The sequence below is a fragment of the Neopelma chrysocephalum genome, unplaced genomic scaffold (genome assembly GCF_003984885.1).
Source record: "Neopelma chrysocephalum unplaced genomic scaffold, ASM398488v2 Primary Assembly neopelma1_23, whole genome shotgun sequence".
Classification (NCBI taxonomy): domain Eukaryota; kingdom Metazoa; phylum Chordata; class Aves; order Passeriformes; family Pipridae; genus Neopelma; species Neopelma chrysocephalum.
In genome coordinates this window covers 11,736,605-11,755,567 of record NW_020897691.1, presented here as the reverse complement: position 1 = coordinate 11,755,567, position 18,963 = coordinate 11,736,605, and the positions used below count along the sequence as shown (strand labels likewise).

Genomic DNA, 18,963 nt, shown 5'->3' with positions numbered 1-18,963 from the left:
TTCAAATACAAGACAGAAGGATAACAGAGAGAACACATAAGCACAGTTTAAAGCTTCAATGAACTTTTTTGTTCAGATAACATATTTTAAACATAGTTATTACTTCGAGGAGGAATTCATCTGTTGCATTTAAAATTTTCAAGCATGATTTCCTGCCTTCCTATGTGTTTTCCATTTTTCTTCCCTACCAGGGAATTAAAATAAATCAGTGTAGGTATTTTTTGCAAATGGATTTTAGACTTAACTGTATGGCAAACAAATATTACCTGTTATCCTCTCTATCCAGCTGGTTCATTTTCCTCTTCTAGATTCCTAATATGCCATCTCACAGACAACAGACCAACATCCTTACTCTGCCCTAGATCTTACTATATGCCGCTAAGCATCTGAACGAAAATATTTTATAGTATGAAAAATATATTTTTGACATGCCAAGCGATTCTTAAAAAAATTATAAATTCTCAGAGTAGTAATTTATCCCACAGCTTGGATTTAAAAAAAATTAAAAAGGTCTCAACTGATGAGGTATCACAACTCATACATCAAAATCAGTTCTCATACATTTTGGAAAAAAACCCACTTCTTTGCTGAAAATAAACATGCTAGTTGTCAGCTGAAAGAATTTTGCAAGTCACGTGTGCCTGTAAAATGATGCTTATAATAAAAGTGCCTCTCAGCTACAGGGGTATTGGGTACTTCAGCACATCTTCTACTTTGATGTACAGCCAATACTCTGACATAAAACCAATAGTCCTTCTATGTTTTTCTTCTACTAAACTGTTGTTTGGTTGTTTTGATGATGTAAGAGTAGTGCAAATGACAGGACTGATAAGGAATCCAAATGTAGGACAGCCCGTGTCTACATCCTGTTTATATAATCCCGTGTTTACTCCTATGGAAGCTGATGCAGCTGCAAGAAAGATACTGTACAGTTCATTATATCTTAAAAGACCTTGTCTGACTAGATAGTACACTCTGGCACTACTTCTGAAAAACACCTTTACGGATAAGGACTTCAAAGTCAAGTTCTCATGAATGTTCTCATTTCAGGAACCTTAATGAAGCATCACAACTACAGCAGTTTGCATGTTTCTGTTCTATCATTTCATTTTTCTATACTTCATGACTGGCCACTCAAACAACCACAGTGCATTTAAAATTCATAAATGTATGTTAACATAATACTAGCAATGAAGGGGGTTTTTTTTGCATGACATTGAGAGGAGAAGACAGGAGATGAAAAAGGCTTTGCAGCTACAAGGTGTGCTATTAAATCCTGAAGCACATTTTTTGAGAATTCCCCTTGTCATCACTTCACAAACACTCTCTAAGTTATGAGCACGGGCATGGTTTTGCATTCCCACCTTCCATTACTCACTGGTATCAGAAGCTGAACAAGTCTAACACTTTAACACCAACTCACTGCATTCTGTCTAATCGTAATTTACTTTTGTTTCACTTAGGAGTTAGCTATTGAATTTGCTTTGGTATTATTGTTTCTGGGTTTTTTTTGTCTTGATTACCAATTCTTTTAACTTTGAATTCCTCCAAAAGGTTGATTAGCACTGTGCAATATAATGGGGAAAATTACTACCTTTTTGCCTTGCAAGATTTAGAAATGGAAATTATAAAAAGTTCCCGTTACAGCTTTTGCTCTGAAGCCAAGCATTTGAAACAAAACTCATACTGCCTAACTTCAGCAATATTGTTTTGTGAGCTCTCCAGCAAGCTATTTCTTACAAAATTCACAGTAAGGGCAAGCTATTTTGCTTTGTGTCCATTGAGGGATACAGCTTTGTTTTCAAAAACTCCACGTCTTAAGAGATTTTAGACTAATTTCAGGCTGCCTGACTACCGTAGTTTGTGTGCTGCCTGATTTGTTACATTTGCTGCCAAATCCACTGTTCAACTATGCTTACACATCTCAGCAGTGTTTTCATTAGGACACATTGCAGAGGATGAGAAACTTTATTCTTTGCATTTCCATAATTAGACATATCCAATCACACAATATCTGTAGATATCCACTGATAATATACACTGTTTCTTTTTATAGCATTAATGATAACCAATTTATTAGACGGAAAACCTTTTATTCCAACTATGACATTTTTAGCACACCTGTGTTTCTAGCTTTCTGATCTATAATAAACATCGCTATGCCTTTTATTTGAATGTCCTGATATTTTCCCATTTCCTTGAGCTTGTTTTCAGTCATGTTTGAAAGCGAAGTTTTAAAAAACATCAGACCTTGTAATATCTTTCAGGTTCTTGAACAGGACCCGGATTGCAGGGAGGTAGAATGGATGGACTCTCCAAGCAGATGCAGAAGATGCATCTCCTGCAATAGTTTGGAACTCCAATGGGAACCAAATGGATACTGTAAGGATATGGATTCTAACATATGTTCACTCTTGAGATCTCCATATAACCTAAATGGACCTTAATTTCAAAACATTTTCTATTTTATGAAAATGTTAATACAAGAATGTTCTCAGTTAAGGATCTCTGGTCAGTGAACACACTGTTGAGATAAAGAACACCATTTGGCCTACAGAACAACCTGTTGTATCTTGGGATACCAAGCCACTAGAAACTTTCAAAAAGCTAAGTGGACAAAGGTAATCCTCCATATATTCCACAGCTACCAGATTCAAAAAGCCCTGCAGACAGACTATATAGCTTCCATATAATTCCCCAATACTTCTGAGTTTGACACTGTTCTAAAGAAGTAAAAAGTAAATTAAATGGGCTAAAGTCTAATCTCTGTTTCTCAGGCTGGCAACACAGCAGTTTTTATTCACTTGCCAGAATTGCTCAAAATAGAACAGTAGCATCTAAAGTGCCTATTGGGAACAGATCCCAGCATATGCTGTTGACTCAAGCCACTCCTGAGAACTGTCTGGAGTGGAGCAGATCAAAACTATGCCAGAGAGTACACTACTAATAAAAATGCATGGATGGCTGCTTAGCAGTGCTTGAGCCCTTGCCATTGCCCTGCTTCACACTCTAGTAAACATGCAAGCCAGGTGACCAATATTGATGCACTGAAGTTGTTGTACTATAAACAGCAGTACCCAAACTGTCACTGTTTTTCTAACATATCACATGATCCTTGTACACCTGCTACGATTCATGTGCTTACATAAGACTCTGAAGAACTCAGCTGAAGTATCAAAGTCAGGCTGAGGAGTCTTTAGAAAATTATTTATTGGCATAAATTTCACCTCTTTTTATAGAAGCACTAGCTTGGGGCCCAGTTTTCACATGTCAAGACAAGTGTGACTTTTCATATGAGGATTTAAGTCATATGCACAACTGGCATAAAAATGATAAATTTTTATTTATTTGATGAAGCTGACTTGTCATGAAACATCCTAGATAGAACATTATCCATGGAATTGCTGAAGTCGGGTTTGAAGCTGATCTCAGTCTATAATTAAAAAAACAACCAACCAACCAAAAAAAAACAGAAAAAAACACCCAGAAAGCAGATGAGAAACAAGCTTGTATCGTCTCCTAATTTATCTTAAAGAGTTTAGTATTAAAATATTAACTAAGGATGTGGAATTTCCTTAGGCAAAAAAGATATTTAGCAAATTATGTAAAGACATCGAGTAATTCTACTTTGCTGAATTTCTATCTCATTGAATTTCACTTAAGAGTGAAGTTCTAGCAAGGCTTCTCCACAGCAGAAGCCTCCAAGAATACATGCAGAGGATCACAGCATATGCCTTGAAAGGGCAAGCACGGGAGGTATCAGAAGCCTAAAAGATTATTGTACAAACTGCAAATGGAAAATTACAATCTCTAGGATTTCAAGCCAGTGAAAGAAACCAAAAAAGCATTTATTCAACACAGATGAACTATACTGATACACATACAGAACAAGAGGACATAACAAGGAAAATCATCAAGACAGTTTCCTAAGCTGGACAAGTCTCCTTTTGGAAGTATCTAAGATTCCCTGTTGATTACAAAAAAAACTTAGGCAATTAGATCAGGTTAGACACCTAATTTTTAAATGGCTACAATGAGGAAAAAGGTACCATGCTCCGTTTATGGCCTTAATTTACTGAAACAGCAGCTTCACAAAATAGAAACTACTTCTACTCAAGAAGACATACAAAGCTCCATAAAGGAGAGAAAACTTGATAACAGAATGCAAACTTAGAGAAAAATTCCTAAAAAAGTGCATTAAAAACTATGCTGATAAACCAAACACAATGAGGTTGAGGAGATATCTACTATTTAACACAGATACTATAAAAGAAAACAAGAACATTTTCTGTGTATTGAAAAGAATGTGACTAGTCTGAGTTTTTTTAGTCCTTTACTCTTTCAGTAGGGATGGATAAAGGCACTTAGGATGACTGTGACCTAGTATCCCCAGAGAATTATTAGGTCACAAGCAGACTGCATCAGATGTGAAGCTGAGTGTCCCATCAGTCCACATAACTCCAGGAACCAGCAAAAAACACCTACTATCTAGTTTCTTCTCCAAGTCCTGCCTGAAAGGCACTTTGGTCTGAGTTTCTCTTTCCTCAGAATTATGACATTCGTGATCTCAGAACTTTACATAAGTATTTCAAGTCAGATCTAACATGGCAATAGTAGTCAAGCAAGTAGCAGTTGTTTCGTGCCCTAAAACAATAGCAGAAAATCCAATTTGTGGGAACTGAGCCTACCATTTGAGTGGATCCAGTGTTTCATTACACATAGATGAAACTGCTGTTCTACACACTTTCCAGGCTTCCTAATTCATATTGTGCATATTATTAATGGCAAAGTTGTAGAGGTGAAGCTTTCCCTATACAAAACAACGTCATGATATCCAAACCACAGCCACATTTCTTCATTTATAAAGGTATTTTGACTTTGCTCATCTCAGTTGCATCATTTATATAACTGATCTGTTAAAATTTATGACCCTTCTAGCAATAAATAATGGAGGTTGTATGAAATTATTTCAGTCACAAACTGAAGGGTAATTCAATACTGTAAACTCAGTCAACTGGAAACCTGAATTTCAAATCATAGGGCAAAATTTATTACAATGAGATGTGCAGCAGTTCTTCTATTTATTTTTACCACTCCTATGCAAATACCCTCTTCAATCAATGCAACAACTTGACTTCGGTCTGTTTCAGAAATAAAATGTTTTTTACTCTCAGGAAACTTCCTTGCCACACTCAGCGCCTGTATTCTAACTTCTGTCACATCTGCCCTTTGAAAATTTCTGTAGTGTCTCTAATTTTATTGGCTTCCCTGTGAATAAGGTATTGCTTATATTTCTCCAATTTTTATAACAAGATGATAGTGAGAATTAATATCTGTTACTGGGAAGGCTAGCAGTATTTAACATGAATTTGGCATGAAAAGAAAATAATGCATGTCTGGGAAAACTGGCAAAATTTTTAGATATACTGAATGCACAGTTTTGCATAATTTAGGGATGCTTCCCACATATAGATCCTCATTTCTTGTCTACTTCCTTTCCTTATTCTTCCTGATATAATCACACAGCTATAATAATGTTAAATGTTTAATACAGGAAAGTATTCAATAACTATTCAGCAACGGAAATATTTTAAGCAAAATTCACAGCTGTTAACCTAAACAGATATCACTATTATCTTGTTATGACTTGTGAGTAACAAAATACTAAAATAAAATAAAAATTAAATAATCTGTATCGATGGTCTCATTCTTGAAATGTAAAATTCTGTGTGCAATCATAATCTGGTGCAGACTCAACAGGCATTTCATAGGTTCTTTTGTGACATTACTTCTGCCCATACTTCACATCTCATCTATTTCTAAGGCATTATCTTTTAAGCTTATGTTTTTAGTAATGTCTTTGGACTATTTGTTCTCACAGCTTTAGAAAATACATTTAAGAAAATTGCTATCCATTCTCAAGATAGTATTCTATGGTCTAGGCATGCACACTGAGTGAAACCAGATTTGCATATGTGCCAGAATATATTTCCAGTGCTGGTAATCTTTCTTTATGCTGCATAATTTTCTTTACCGATTGATTTTTTTTTCCCAGTGTACTGGTAGAATATTGCTAATTATGTTATCTGGAAAAAAACAGAAATAGGCTTTTCCAGGGACTGCATCATTTAGGAGAGTCTGACTTCCCAGTGTAATATCAAACTAAATTATTAGGCACACTATTAATGAAGATTTTTCTTCACAAAAAAAACTAAGAGATTTCTTCTCCAAACATGCATAGGTCCAATAAAAAAGAGATTTTATTTTCAATCTGCCTTTGATGAGGAGTTATGATAACTTGGAAAAGGATACTTTACCCATAAGCTGGCATTATACAGTTTATTCTTTCTCAATTAAATACAATAGCTAAAAAACAATTTTAAGTTGCTAGGTGCTCAAACACCGCAAATTAGCATCTCCTTTTCCTCTTACTAAATAAATATACACAACTTATATATGGAATTCTTAAAAATTTGGCATTTAGTTAAATATTGTTCTCACCAACTTTTATTTTTAACTTCAATGAAAGCAGAAAACAGGAAAGGTTGAATGCTTTTGTAAATTTTCTCTCAATTGTGTATCTATATTCCAGTCTGGCAGAGGAAAGACTAGAAATAAAAGGCCTATTTTTATATTACTTTAAAAAACCAACAAACCTTATTGTATTAGTCGGTGGTGACTTAACCTTTCCACATGTATGGAAAAATTCCAGGTTGGTAAAGAAGCAAGGAGTAAAAGAACTATCCAGCAAAGCGCTTCACCTTGACTGACTGCACCAGGTCTAACAGCTGTGCAGAAGTCCTAACCAATACACAACATAAGAGCTTTGGAGGTGCAGAGAGGGTACTATTATGTACAAAAAGAATGAGAAATAGGTCAATGACTGTTGGATGAGAAATATGACGACATTAGATTTCTCATGTAAACATCACAGAATTAATGAGAAAGGAGTACAGTTAAATGAAAATCCTACAATAGAAAGAGTTTTTACATCATGAGTAAGCCTGTTTCTTCATATAAATAATTTAAAAATCCCTACAATCTCAACACAAGACAGTTCCTTCTACTTTTAGCACTCTCACTACAGAGCATAAAATGGATTAAAAACTGTTTCGCAACCAAAAATGTAACTGCTTCACAAGTTACTGAATGTGAAACAAAGCTAAGAAAACTGAATCAAATGACAAAATCTGGACAACTGTGGCATTGACAATGAGACACATAGCTGTATTTCAACAGTCTGTGAAGCCAACACTAAATTGGTAAGAACAAAAGTAGATTTTTAAGCCTATAGCATGCAAAACAAAGATTCATTTGTAACAATTACATTGATTTTATTTCTTAGGATCACTCTCCTCCCATTTTTCAACACTATCTGACAAAGAACGAGAAGCAAAACATTGTGATCAATGTAAAGCCTTCTTCAGGATTCATAAAGTAAAAATTAAACCATTTATTATAATTATCATATTCCTAGGGCTGTTACGAACAACCGCAATAGCGAAAGCCATCAAGAACCATTCTTTATTTCACTACTTTTCCCTTGTTTTGGAATGAGCTCTTTGTCATCTTACTGCAGCAAAGCAGATTGTTGTGTTGGGTTTTCATCCTTGATTTCATAGAAACAGAGTACCCTTGTCTTTGATGTCATTACCCCAAAAGATTGCTGCTTGTATTAGATTTTATTACTTTTTTTCTTATTAAAAATGTTACATTCTATCAAATGACAGTAAATCTAATTCAGAAGATATTGAGCTGGCATCAAAATGCTCTGATTAGAAACTCCTTATTATAGAACTAAGAAAACATTAAGGATTAACAGTTGTTTGGTTACACACTCTGAAAGTAGTCTTAATCCTCTATTCAAAACTGAATTTACTCTTTACAAATGAAGATGAGAAACTTGCTGTTCACGGAAGTTATAAAACTCAATGAGATTTTCATGCTCAATTATAGAAAGACTTTTGCTTTTGTGTTTTATCTGGCTAAAAGATGGATCTTCAATCACTCTAGTATATTTGGGGGACATGCTCTCAAGGTTATTATCTATACTAACAGCCAGTACATACACACTATCTAATGGACAAGAAATAATCTCAGAAATACAGAAGAATTTGTTAGTTCAACTGGAACTAAATTAGTCTTTCATTAGCACGACAACATTTTTGGATAGTTTTCTGGTTAGACTGTACTTTCAGCATAGAGCCATATGCCAAAGTTTCTAGATGACATTTTCTGTATAAAGACTCAAATACTATAGACTAAGCTTTAATATGATCATTCTGAATAATTTTACAATTTTTCTTCTACTTAATGATTAATTTGTTGTAAATTACATGTTTTCCATATTCCCTACATTTTCATTATTTGAATTTTCTATGAAGTGAAAAACATTGAAATATTTTCTGCTCATAGCATGCATGACTATTCATCTCACAGAGTTTCACTAAAACTTTTCAAAGTGATGAACAAGGACAATGGATTAGTAAGTAAAAGGTTGAAGAGAAAAGAATACAAATATAGAAAAAAAGCAACAATCATCTGTACATGAAGAATTAATCTGTTTGAAATGCCAAAGAAACCACCACCATAGTAACTGTCAAAGACATTTGTCAATTGAAACTTTAAATCAAGGTTCTATATGATTGCATATAAGCAACTGTATATCATATTAGTCCCTATCCTCCTTTTATTCAATGACTAAACTAGTAAGTTCCCTTAGTTCTTTGTGTTCATCTGAAAACCCAAAAGTATATTTGAAAGCTGTTCTTACACATCTGTTTATGCTTCATTTTCTTTTATCTTTATTTTTGTGCAGATCTATAAAAAATTAAGTTTGGCTGTCAATTTTGAAATACCTGCTGTTTCTTAAAGTACTTTGAAATTTAAAAAAAGGTATTGTTTTCACAGTCTACTCTTACATACAAGTGGAAAAGAAGTTTGAAGTCAGTTTTTATCACTGAGGTATCTTCTGAAGTTTTTAAGGAGCAATTCCTAAAAAAAAAAAATACTGAAAGAGCGAAATCATACTGTGAGCAATAGCAAAGCTTTCCTGAAGTGCTCAGTACCTAATTCTAATGCCACCTCATGTTCTGCACAACATTTCAATAGTGAAGCAACTGAATGCTACTGTTTCTTAATGTCTTACCTAATTTACCAGAAGGAGATGAATGAAACCATTCTGGTTTTGCTTGCTCCTGCAGTACAGCATATAAATCTAGCTGGTGAAAAGCCACTTCATTGCTATGACACCATATGCTTCCCGGTAAAAGGGGTTGGAGAAATGAATTCACATATGAAAAGATTCAACCCTTCTGTTTAACTTAAGGTTTCACTCTCTGAAGAAGAACGGGTTTTTCTGGAAATGATGCTCTGAAGACTATGCATGTACAGTGTTTGGTACCAGTCAAAGTTACATAATGATGTATCTTTCCTGATGCTTAATGAATTAAATGAAGAACAAAAAAAAAAGGAATACTTTTACTCTTTAAAAGTATCTTTACCAATTTTGATGTTTATTGTCAGTATATAACAGCTGTCATCATGATACTTGCCACTGATCAACATCTCAGAAGTGATGTGGGTGATATACAGTCGTTTTGTCTATAAAAATGATAAAACTCTTAACACAGTTCCACACAGAAAGATGCTTCCAGCCATCCCAACTTCAAATAGAAAAAAAGTATTATGAAATTTACATGAAAATGAAGAATTCAAGCACTTCAGAATCCCTTCTGTGATTCATTTAGATAGGTAACTAATTGAATTTCATGCTGCCACAAATTTTCAAAAGGTCACAGATTGAAAAAATCAAACCCATGAATAACTGTAGAAGTTGTCAGGTTTGAAGCTGAGGATTTTGGCAGTCAGGATGGGGGCAGCTGGAGCTCTGGCTACCTAACAAGTTGTGATAAATAGCTTAGACACTTAAGAGACCAAGGCTTTAAAGAGAAAATAGGTCTTTTTCTTTCCAATATGAACTCTGGAAAGGGAACTCTGGACAAGAGCCAGGTCTCCTACCGTGTTCTGAAAAACCCACCTAACCATATTTTTGCCTAACCAACTCAGTTTAATTTAAATTACTATTGTTCACAGTTCAGCAATGCTTGAACCTCTCAGCTGAAATTTGGGCTACATTTTAGTAGATTGCTCAGAGAAAAAAAAAATTACACAAAGAGCCTGTAATAGACAAGACACTTGCGAAAACACAAGGCCCAGGGAAAAGTCAGAAAAAGACAAATGGCAGAGCAAGTTTCCAGGTCTCCAAGAAAAAATTACTATTCTTATGCCCATGCTACTTCTTCCATTTTTAGAGGATAATGTTGACATTTCAAAGACAACAATTCAGATTCATACTTCCCAGGACTACATATAAATGAGGAACTTCACATCTCTCTACCTCAGAACTAATGTTTCAAGCTGCCTGAATGATCAGAAGTTCAGCAGTACACAACCACAGCTCCTGCTTACATTCTTCTCACAGTTTGGAAAGTTATCTTTGGAGCAGTAGGAAATATTGAAATGAGTACTTAGAGCCTCCTGCACCCTGCTATGATGGGTGATCACTATGGCAGATCTGCAGCTTTGCAGTTGCATATTGTGTGGACAGAGAAATGCATACATATAACTTTTTAAAATAAAGAAAGAAATCAATGCTGCTAGTGAAGGAGGTTGAAAGCAATCCTACAGAATGTCAGATACACAGACTGGTCTGCCAAGCAAAACACAGTGGAAAAAAAAAGCAATAGTATTATTGAATTAGTTATTGGATCCACAGACTCACATTTAGCAAAGGGCTCAAGTGGCCAGAACAAAATTGTTAGTACAAAAACCAAATGGAAGGGAAGCCTCTCCTAGTAATAATATATTTAGCATGTTGTGAACATAAAGAAGAATATAAAAGCATTCCCTTTCACTTCTGTATTTTGCATTAATTTCCCCTACTTTTTTTGACAATTTCCTTTAGAATGACTACCATAACCTGTTACAAAACTAGATATTTTGGGGTGTTAGGAGGAAGTTTCCTGAAAAAATTATCAGCAGCAGTACTTATTTACCAAAAGCAAAAGGAAAATCATTATATAAAACAGTGGCTTTCCCTAAAAGTCTACAGGAAGACTCACAAGAATAAAATAGTGGTTTATAACGCAGCAGTTATAACTACCTTTTCCACAATCCTAGGTTAGTACATGACACTAACTTTCATTTGGAGAAAGGAGGGTGTAATTCATTTTCTTCCTATAATTATCTGACATTTTGTAAATCAACAAACTTCAAATGTCAAAATCCATTTAGATCAGTGAGAAAGGAGCGATGCCATGAAAATTAAAAGGGATCTCAGGAGGCACTACATTAAAACACACCGCAGGAAAAAAATCAAACCACGAAAATCTAAAATATTTTTCCTCTTCCAACTTCATCTTTTTTTAAACTGTGCTTATGAAATATAATCAAAGCCAACTCTCAAAGCAAAAAATGGTAGGACAGATATCCTGATTCTAATAATTAACAGTACTTTCTTCCTTTCTCTTTCCACTCACAAGCCATTCAACTGATATTTTAATTTTTTTCCCCTCATGAATGGAAGTTGGTCTTCATGATAAAGAAGATAAATGCTAACTTTTAGAATAAAATATTGTGAAAGCTCTGAGCTTTAGCGAAAATTAGAAGTGGGAAAGAAAGTCCAACATTTTAAAAGAGCTTTTAATCACAACTGAAGTATTTTCATAAGAAACTTTGGCATCTCACTCAGTACCTTTGAAGTTGGCTGCAAAACAAAACCATCTCTCTTATTAGCTGGGCAGAAATGCCTTTCAAAGAGTGGTGAAACTATGGCTTGTAGACAACAGTCAGATTGGAAATGCCTGCATTTTTGTATGTATTTGTACTTTCTATATATAAGATTTTAGAAGTAGGTTTAAGTTGTTTAGAGACATTAAAGAACATTCTTCCTTTAATCCCAGAGCTAACCTTGTTAGCTAGCTATGATGAATTGATGACATACCTTGAATGAGTATTTGTAGAGAAATCAGTCAAAACTATCCTATTAAATTTTGGACCAAACGTATTAAGACTGTTATACCAAAATCTACTATTAAGGTTAAATATCAAAGTCACACTTCAAGGCAAACAGAACATAAAATCATAAAATGAAAAAAAATCGAGAATATAAAATTAGGATTCAAGTATCATTTCTAGACAGAAAAGATGTTATCGAATGAATCTATGAAATCACATCCAAAGCAGTATTCTATGAAAACACGAAAGACTTGGAAAAAGACTCAAAATAAACCATGAAGTGTTTCAGAGAATATTATTAAAATTACATTTTTCTTAAAATTTAGCTTTTAAAAATAATTTATTATTTATTAAAATACATAGCGGTCATTTTATGTCTTAAACAAGACTATGTAATTTTATGGGACTGCACTCAATGAGAATGTCAGTACTAGTCAATGACACCCAATTTTTACATGCAATCCTTTAAACCTGTTCAGAAATATTTTTACATTATTTCAATTATTGTAGCTGCATTTTTATAGTACATTAAAAACTTGTTCCCTCTTGCAGTAATTGAATACATTTCTTACAAGAAGATTGTGATGCTACCTCTGAATAGTTTTTTATTCAGTACCTACAAAACTATTTACACAGCTTATTGATAAGACTCAAACACTATTGCAATTACCACAATTCAAGACAAATGGGGCCTTTCCATAACTGCAATTCAGTTGGAAAGATATTTAAACGTTATAGGAAGCTCAAAGCATTTCTTCTTCCTTTCTATTTTGTTTTTCTGGAGCACTGACTAAGCAAAATAAAAAAAAGGCAGAAAAAAAAAGGTTCGTTCAGATCAACCAAATATCCAGGATGGAAATTTTCACTTACAACCAAATTAACTTTTTACAATATTTCAGCAGAGTCAATAGTAGAGGCAATGAGGAGTCTGATCTTGCACATCTTTATCCACCTGAAAGTCCAATTAGCATGAGTATTTACAGTAACAGGTGCTTTGAAAGAGAGGAAATCATCTTTTTCATACATCCTCTGAAAATAATATTGCATTGAATGTATATTTAGCGATCATAGGATGCAACAAGTTTGTAAACAAAGACCACCTTGTTCGCCTTAGAAATGTATGCAGAGTCGTGGAGTTGTCTATGCAGTTTTTCCTGTTAATTTGACAGGTGATTTGCTGTCCACAGTTCCTTAAAGATATTGCAGACTGTTTTTTGACCAGGGAATTGATGTCAAAATCAATTAGATAAGCAAAGTTTCTCTTTTTTCCCCACTGTTTAGTAATAGCTAATGAATAGATAGGTAGGGACCACATGCAGGATACACAGGATACAGGTCAGTGTGCCAAAAAGTTAAGAGAAAACAGCCTTGAAGATCAATAGATACACTGTCAATTACCTGTAAATTAAAATAGGAAATGAGACACAGAGAAATACACTGGAAATCAAAGAATCCTTTCCTTCTAAATCTCCAATGTACACAAATTAAACATAAAGCAAGAAAAAATGCCAGCTGTTCAAATAAATTACAGATCAACACAAAGGAATCAAGTAAGTCCAGCCAACGCACACTGCAGCTGTCTGCAGACACCCAGTGAGGAGAACAAGCTGCTTTCCAGCAGCTAACAGTCTCTGGGGCAATTTATGTAAAAATACCAACAGGAAACTGAATTATGAGCTTGCTTTTCACTTATGAAATGAAAAAACAACATAATTCTTGCCCTTTATCCTTATTCACTTCAGAAAGTAATGTACCAAAGCCAAATCCACACCTTTATTGGCTTACAATCTTAAGTGCTATAGGAGAAGGTAAATCCCAGAAAAGCCTGGTAACTCCAATGGCCTCCTAGAAAACATAAAGAGTAGCCATTCATTCATCAGACAAACAGCTGGATCTGAAATATTCAAAGCAATTAACTTTCATATTTCATACTAATGTCTGACCAACAGACAACAAGCTTAGGAGGTTTGTTCCAGCACTTCTGTAATTAACACAAGCTCATAAGTTACCAGCTATGTGTTACTAGGTCAGCTTTGTCAAAATGGGGACCAGCTGGCAAAGGAATTGCAAACTTCAAAGAAAGCTCTTCAATATCCAATCGCAGAATAAAAAAAATACCCACTCTTAGTACCTTATCTTGGAAGTTCACATTGGTTAGATGGTGACCTTTACAGGATTACCTTAACATGGAAGGAAATCAGTCCCTCTCTGAAGTGTTCTCAAATTTGTAACAGAAAATGGCTGCATGACTGACGTTTATGTTGGAAAAAAGGAAGGAAAGAAAAAGCCTTAAATGTCTCCCAGCATAAGCTGAAGCTCTGATTTACTTTCAAAGGAGTGATGACAGCCAACTACCAATTTACAGTATGCAACACAACACTCTCACTCCATCGACTAGGGCAGAATGTAGCTTCCAGCTTCTTATTCTTTTTTTTCCCCCCTAATAAATTTCCTCATTTTACCAATATGAACAGTCTGACTCTTTCAAATATTTCCTTTGTTCTCCCCCCTCCCCCAAACATCCTGTTCAGTCTGGCAACAAAGAGAAGTTTAGAGAAAATGACAAAGATTTAAAAGACATATTTAAAAGCAATAACTGCTATTATCCTCTATTTATCAAGCACAGGTGGAGAGTGTAGAGTAGATATGTCAGACAGTTTTTCAGTCTTTTTATAGAACTAAAACATTTCTTATGCTGAAAACATTTAGCTATCAGCCATTTATGTATTATTATACTTACTGAATCCTCAACAGGTATGGAAAATTTTCAGCTGTTCTAGAGAATTAAGAAAAAAACTCTTCTATTTCAGGATATTAAAGATATACTATCTTCTTCCTAATGTCAGCTTCTGTTCCTGTGATTCAGAAGCCCAATTTCTGCTCTTACTGCTGATATATTGCTTTTTGCTATTCTATCACCATAGCCTGGAATACCAAATTTACTTTGGATAGCCAGAGTCCATATACAGACCAGCAATCTGTGATGCTCTAAAATCAAAATAGCTTATAGGGAAAAAAAAAGGCATGAATAACGTGTCATCAGTTAATTACTTGTTTCTAAAGTCTTTTAATTAAAGTAAGTAGCCCCACCAGTTGTTTTTAATTCCCTCTAGATGCTGAGTCTACAGCAAAAAAAACCCCCAAAACGAACATTAAAACATGAATCAGTTAAATCCTGAAAAACAAAATTAGTCTTGGGTATGGATAATATGTTATTTGAAAGCAATCTCACAATTTCTACCACTAGTGCAGTGCTATCATTAATCACAGGTTTTGGTATGTAATAGAAGATGATCCTTACTAGTTTTCAAACATTTATATAAACAGAATACATAAGTTGTATTTACATTAGCATTCTGGCTCAGAGTATTGAAGTTAGTTTTGAAAAGAATCACTTCATTTTTTCAGCTTTTAGTGCATGGGTCAGAGCATTTCCAGAGCAGTTTTTGTGCATGTTAACTAGAGTCCCTATGAAGAAAACTGAACAAGGTGTGCACAAAATGAACTTCAATCCCCTGTCAGCCAGTCCCTTAGACAGTTTTGAAATATATATGTGACCTAGAATACTCTGCTCCATGGTCCAGAGTAAATCTAAACCCAAATTAAAATCCCTGAACCATATATACTAAATACGTTGGTGCCTTAATACAAAATATTTGACCTACTGGTCCCTTGCTGTCCCACTCAATTATCTGTTAATGTAGACAACAGCTATGCATGACTACAGAAAATACGCTAGCATGTTGCAGAACGTGGACTGAAATCAAACCTCACACAAAGCATCCTGAAAGCAGAATGTTCTGAACATTGTTAGTCAAGTCATGGTAGCACTCTAACAATATCATAACATTTCCATTCACCTTCTGGGAATTGTTTCACTCGTATATTTAGCATAAAAATCCCTATGCGGTACTTTGCATTTTCAGCTACCTTAAATTTAGGTAGCATTTCAGAATATGCAGCAGATGCCTATAAAATATTCTCGTATTACTCCTACTAGCAACAAGGGTGACATTTATTTACTGCATTTCATCATTGTTCAAAATAACTAGATGTATCAGGCCTATTTATTTGTGACCAATGAGATATAAACAAAGCTCCTGGGATGTTGTGGCACTTCAGGGCCAATTTGCAGCAAGGATCAGAAAATTTTGCACCTCTTCAATGATAGTGAGAGCTTGGAGATGTGGAGACAACACAGGCACACATGGGGCAGCTGTGCAAAACCATCATACCCTCTTCAATCTTTATTGCTTTTACAGTGAAAATTTTATAACCCCTTCTGCTAACAAAGTTCTTCCTTTGAGACTGCAATCATAGCTCCTTGCAGATGAAAAATCACCAGGCAGTAAGAAGGACCCTGGAAGGCCAGGTTGAGTGGCTAACATCAGGCTCTGTGCACAGGGCTGGCCTCACTGTGGTGCAGTACTGCAGTGGACCAGGCTGCTGGAATGGGGCTGTGAACAGTGGGGCCAGCCCCCCTCGCTGGGGAGCTGCCTTTCACCCACACCTGAGGGGCTGCAGCCCTGCCTGTGCTTGGCCATGCATCTCCTGGACCCCGACTCGCAGCCCCAGACCCACTTTAACCTGCCCCACTGCTGTAACTTGCCCAGCATGGCAGGCTCGGGCACAGCACGGGACAGCAGCCTCACCATTCCCCCTAAGGGACTCATCCACATATTGGTATCCTATGTTAACTACCTCACAGAAACACACAGCCTAAGAGAGAGACTGACATACTTCTAGACTGAATTAAACAAACATAATAAAGGTCAAGCTGTTCCTATCAGTGAAATCTCAGGCTAAAATCTCTTGAGGTTAAAAATCCTGAAATTTGTAAACTGATTTAAGATTTACAGTGTTTTCAAATAACCAGTAAGGTGGAAGGCCATTTGAGCAGAGTGTAGAAGTCAGATAAAGCTATGGGTGGGAGGCACAGTATTATGGCTAAGACTATGGATACCCAGCACAGGTGAAGCTCCATTCCTCCAGACCTCTGGTCTCACAGCTGGGTGCAAGCTGAGACACACTGAGATGAAAAACAGCATGTATTGGTTTGACCTTCATCTTGTAGGCAGGGAAAGTCAAGCAGTACTATAATATTTCTGAATGATCCATAACAAGATAACCAACTAGAAATAAGAAATTATTCCCTTTGCAACATTAAGGTAGAAAGGGTATAAAAATACAAAGAAGCTGTTTCTGGTGAAAAAAAAGCAGCAAGACTGAATTGTTTTCTAAAAAAACATTTAAAACATTTACTACTGGACTTCTTTTTCTCTTGTATTATGTTTTCTCTTTAAAAAAGTGTTTTCAATTTGCCTGAAGCAATTGTCAGGAGAGTTCTTTTATTCCTTATCTTTTAGTCTTCCTATCTTTATCCTGTAAACTGTTGATACTTGGATGTACTGTGCTTTTGTTCCTTGCGTCTCATTTTCATTAACAATTTCCTTCTAGCACTTAATGTGTTTCAGCTACCATGTCTTTGAGTAGCAAAAAGGGCAAAAGCCATCTCTTATTTTGCTTTGCTACTGTCACTATACATAGCAGCTTATTACCTTCTTGTTCAATTAAAGATACTGTTTCAATGCCTACTATGCTTTTTAGCTCATTCCTTAAGTGTTGCTTTCTATATGTATACTGTTCTTAAAAACTTCTGCCAAAGAGGCAATTCTACCAACTTTTTTTTTTTAAAGAAGTTTATTTCTTCTTTCTGTTTCTCCAGGTGTTTCATAGTATTCAGTCTTTACACATTTAAACGCCTTTGGGAATTTCAAATTTACATCCAGAAAAGGGTAACACTTGTAGGCCTATCTCAAGAGTATTTTAATTGCATTTACCTCAGGTAACAGTCATGATGGAAATGTAAGAGGTATATAATTTTATACACCCGCTTGTTTAGGGAAGCTTCTTCAGTCCACACCAAAGCCTCTGCCCACACAGAGCTGACACTGCAACTGTCACCCGTGTTAGCCAGACACATGGTATGGCTCCAGATGTTACCGGCATAATGTGCAAACATACGCTTAATTTCTTTATAGTGGAGTTTCAGAAAAATTTTCACTATAAAGCTGTTAGCTAATGGCTGCATTTCCAAACAGTCTGTCAGTAGAAGAAGCTGACATCTCTAATTTGAAATGCCAGGTCAGTTAAACATTTCATAAAGGGATCAATACATCCATAAAGTTTGGAGATATTTTTGGGTATATTTTCAGTTCAGTAACTGTAGTCTAATTTTCACTGAATTGCCAACTAGGTGGTTAAAAACGGGAGGGCTAAAAATGACAACGAATGAAAGATGAGCAAAGTAAATACACAACACTAAGAGACAACTATGCTAGATGAAATTATGAATTCAGATATTAATTCAACCGATACACAAAATGCACATTCAGTTATTAGGATTTAATGTCTTATCAACTGAAATCCATCTTTACAACTATATGTGATTGGCAAACACTATGAAGGCAAAATTTTATGCAAAACCATAGAAACAAACAAATGAAGAACATGAAATGTACTGAAAAGATAGTGCTAATAGAGTCCAGTGCAACATTATTCACCTACTAATCAGTAGAAAGTAAAAAAAAACAAGACACAATGCTAGAAAACACTTGAAAAGTGAAAAACAAAACGTCAAGACATTCAAAAAAGACAGAAGTAGCCAAAATTTATAAACCTAGCCCAGTACCCTGATTAAACTCTAATTTTGTCAGTATTTGCTCCCTTTAAGGTGCTAAAATAAGGAAGTAACTCTCACAACATGCACAAAATGATTTAATCACAAAACAAGTTTCAAAGAAAAAGTATACTTTTTGCCTTTTCTATTTACATTTTAAAGAGTTTAAGTTTATATATTTTATTCAATAGATGACAAACTAGAAAAATCCATTACCATTTAACGTGAAATTTCATGAAAGCATCTCAGTTTAGTCTAACAACACT

General features: G+C 35.1%; 1 protein-coding gene across 5 annotated transcripts in view; it reads right to left on the bottom strand.

The window, feature by feature from the left end:
• Positions 1-18,963, bottom strand: part of PRKN (parkin RBR E3 ubiquitin protein ligase) — a 726,716-nt gene that overhangs the window by 548,055 nt on the left and 159,698 nt on the right. The gene's annotated exons all lie outside the window — the stretch shown is intronic.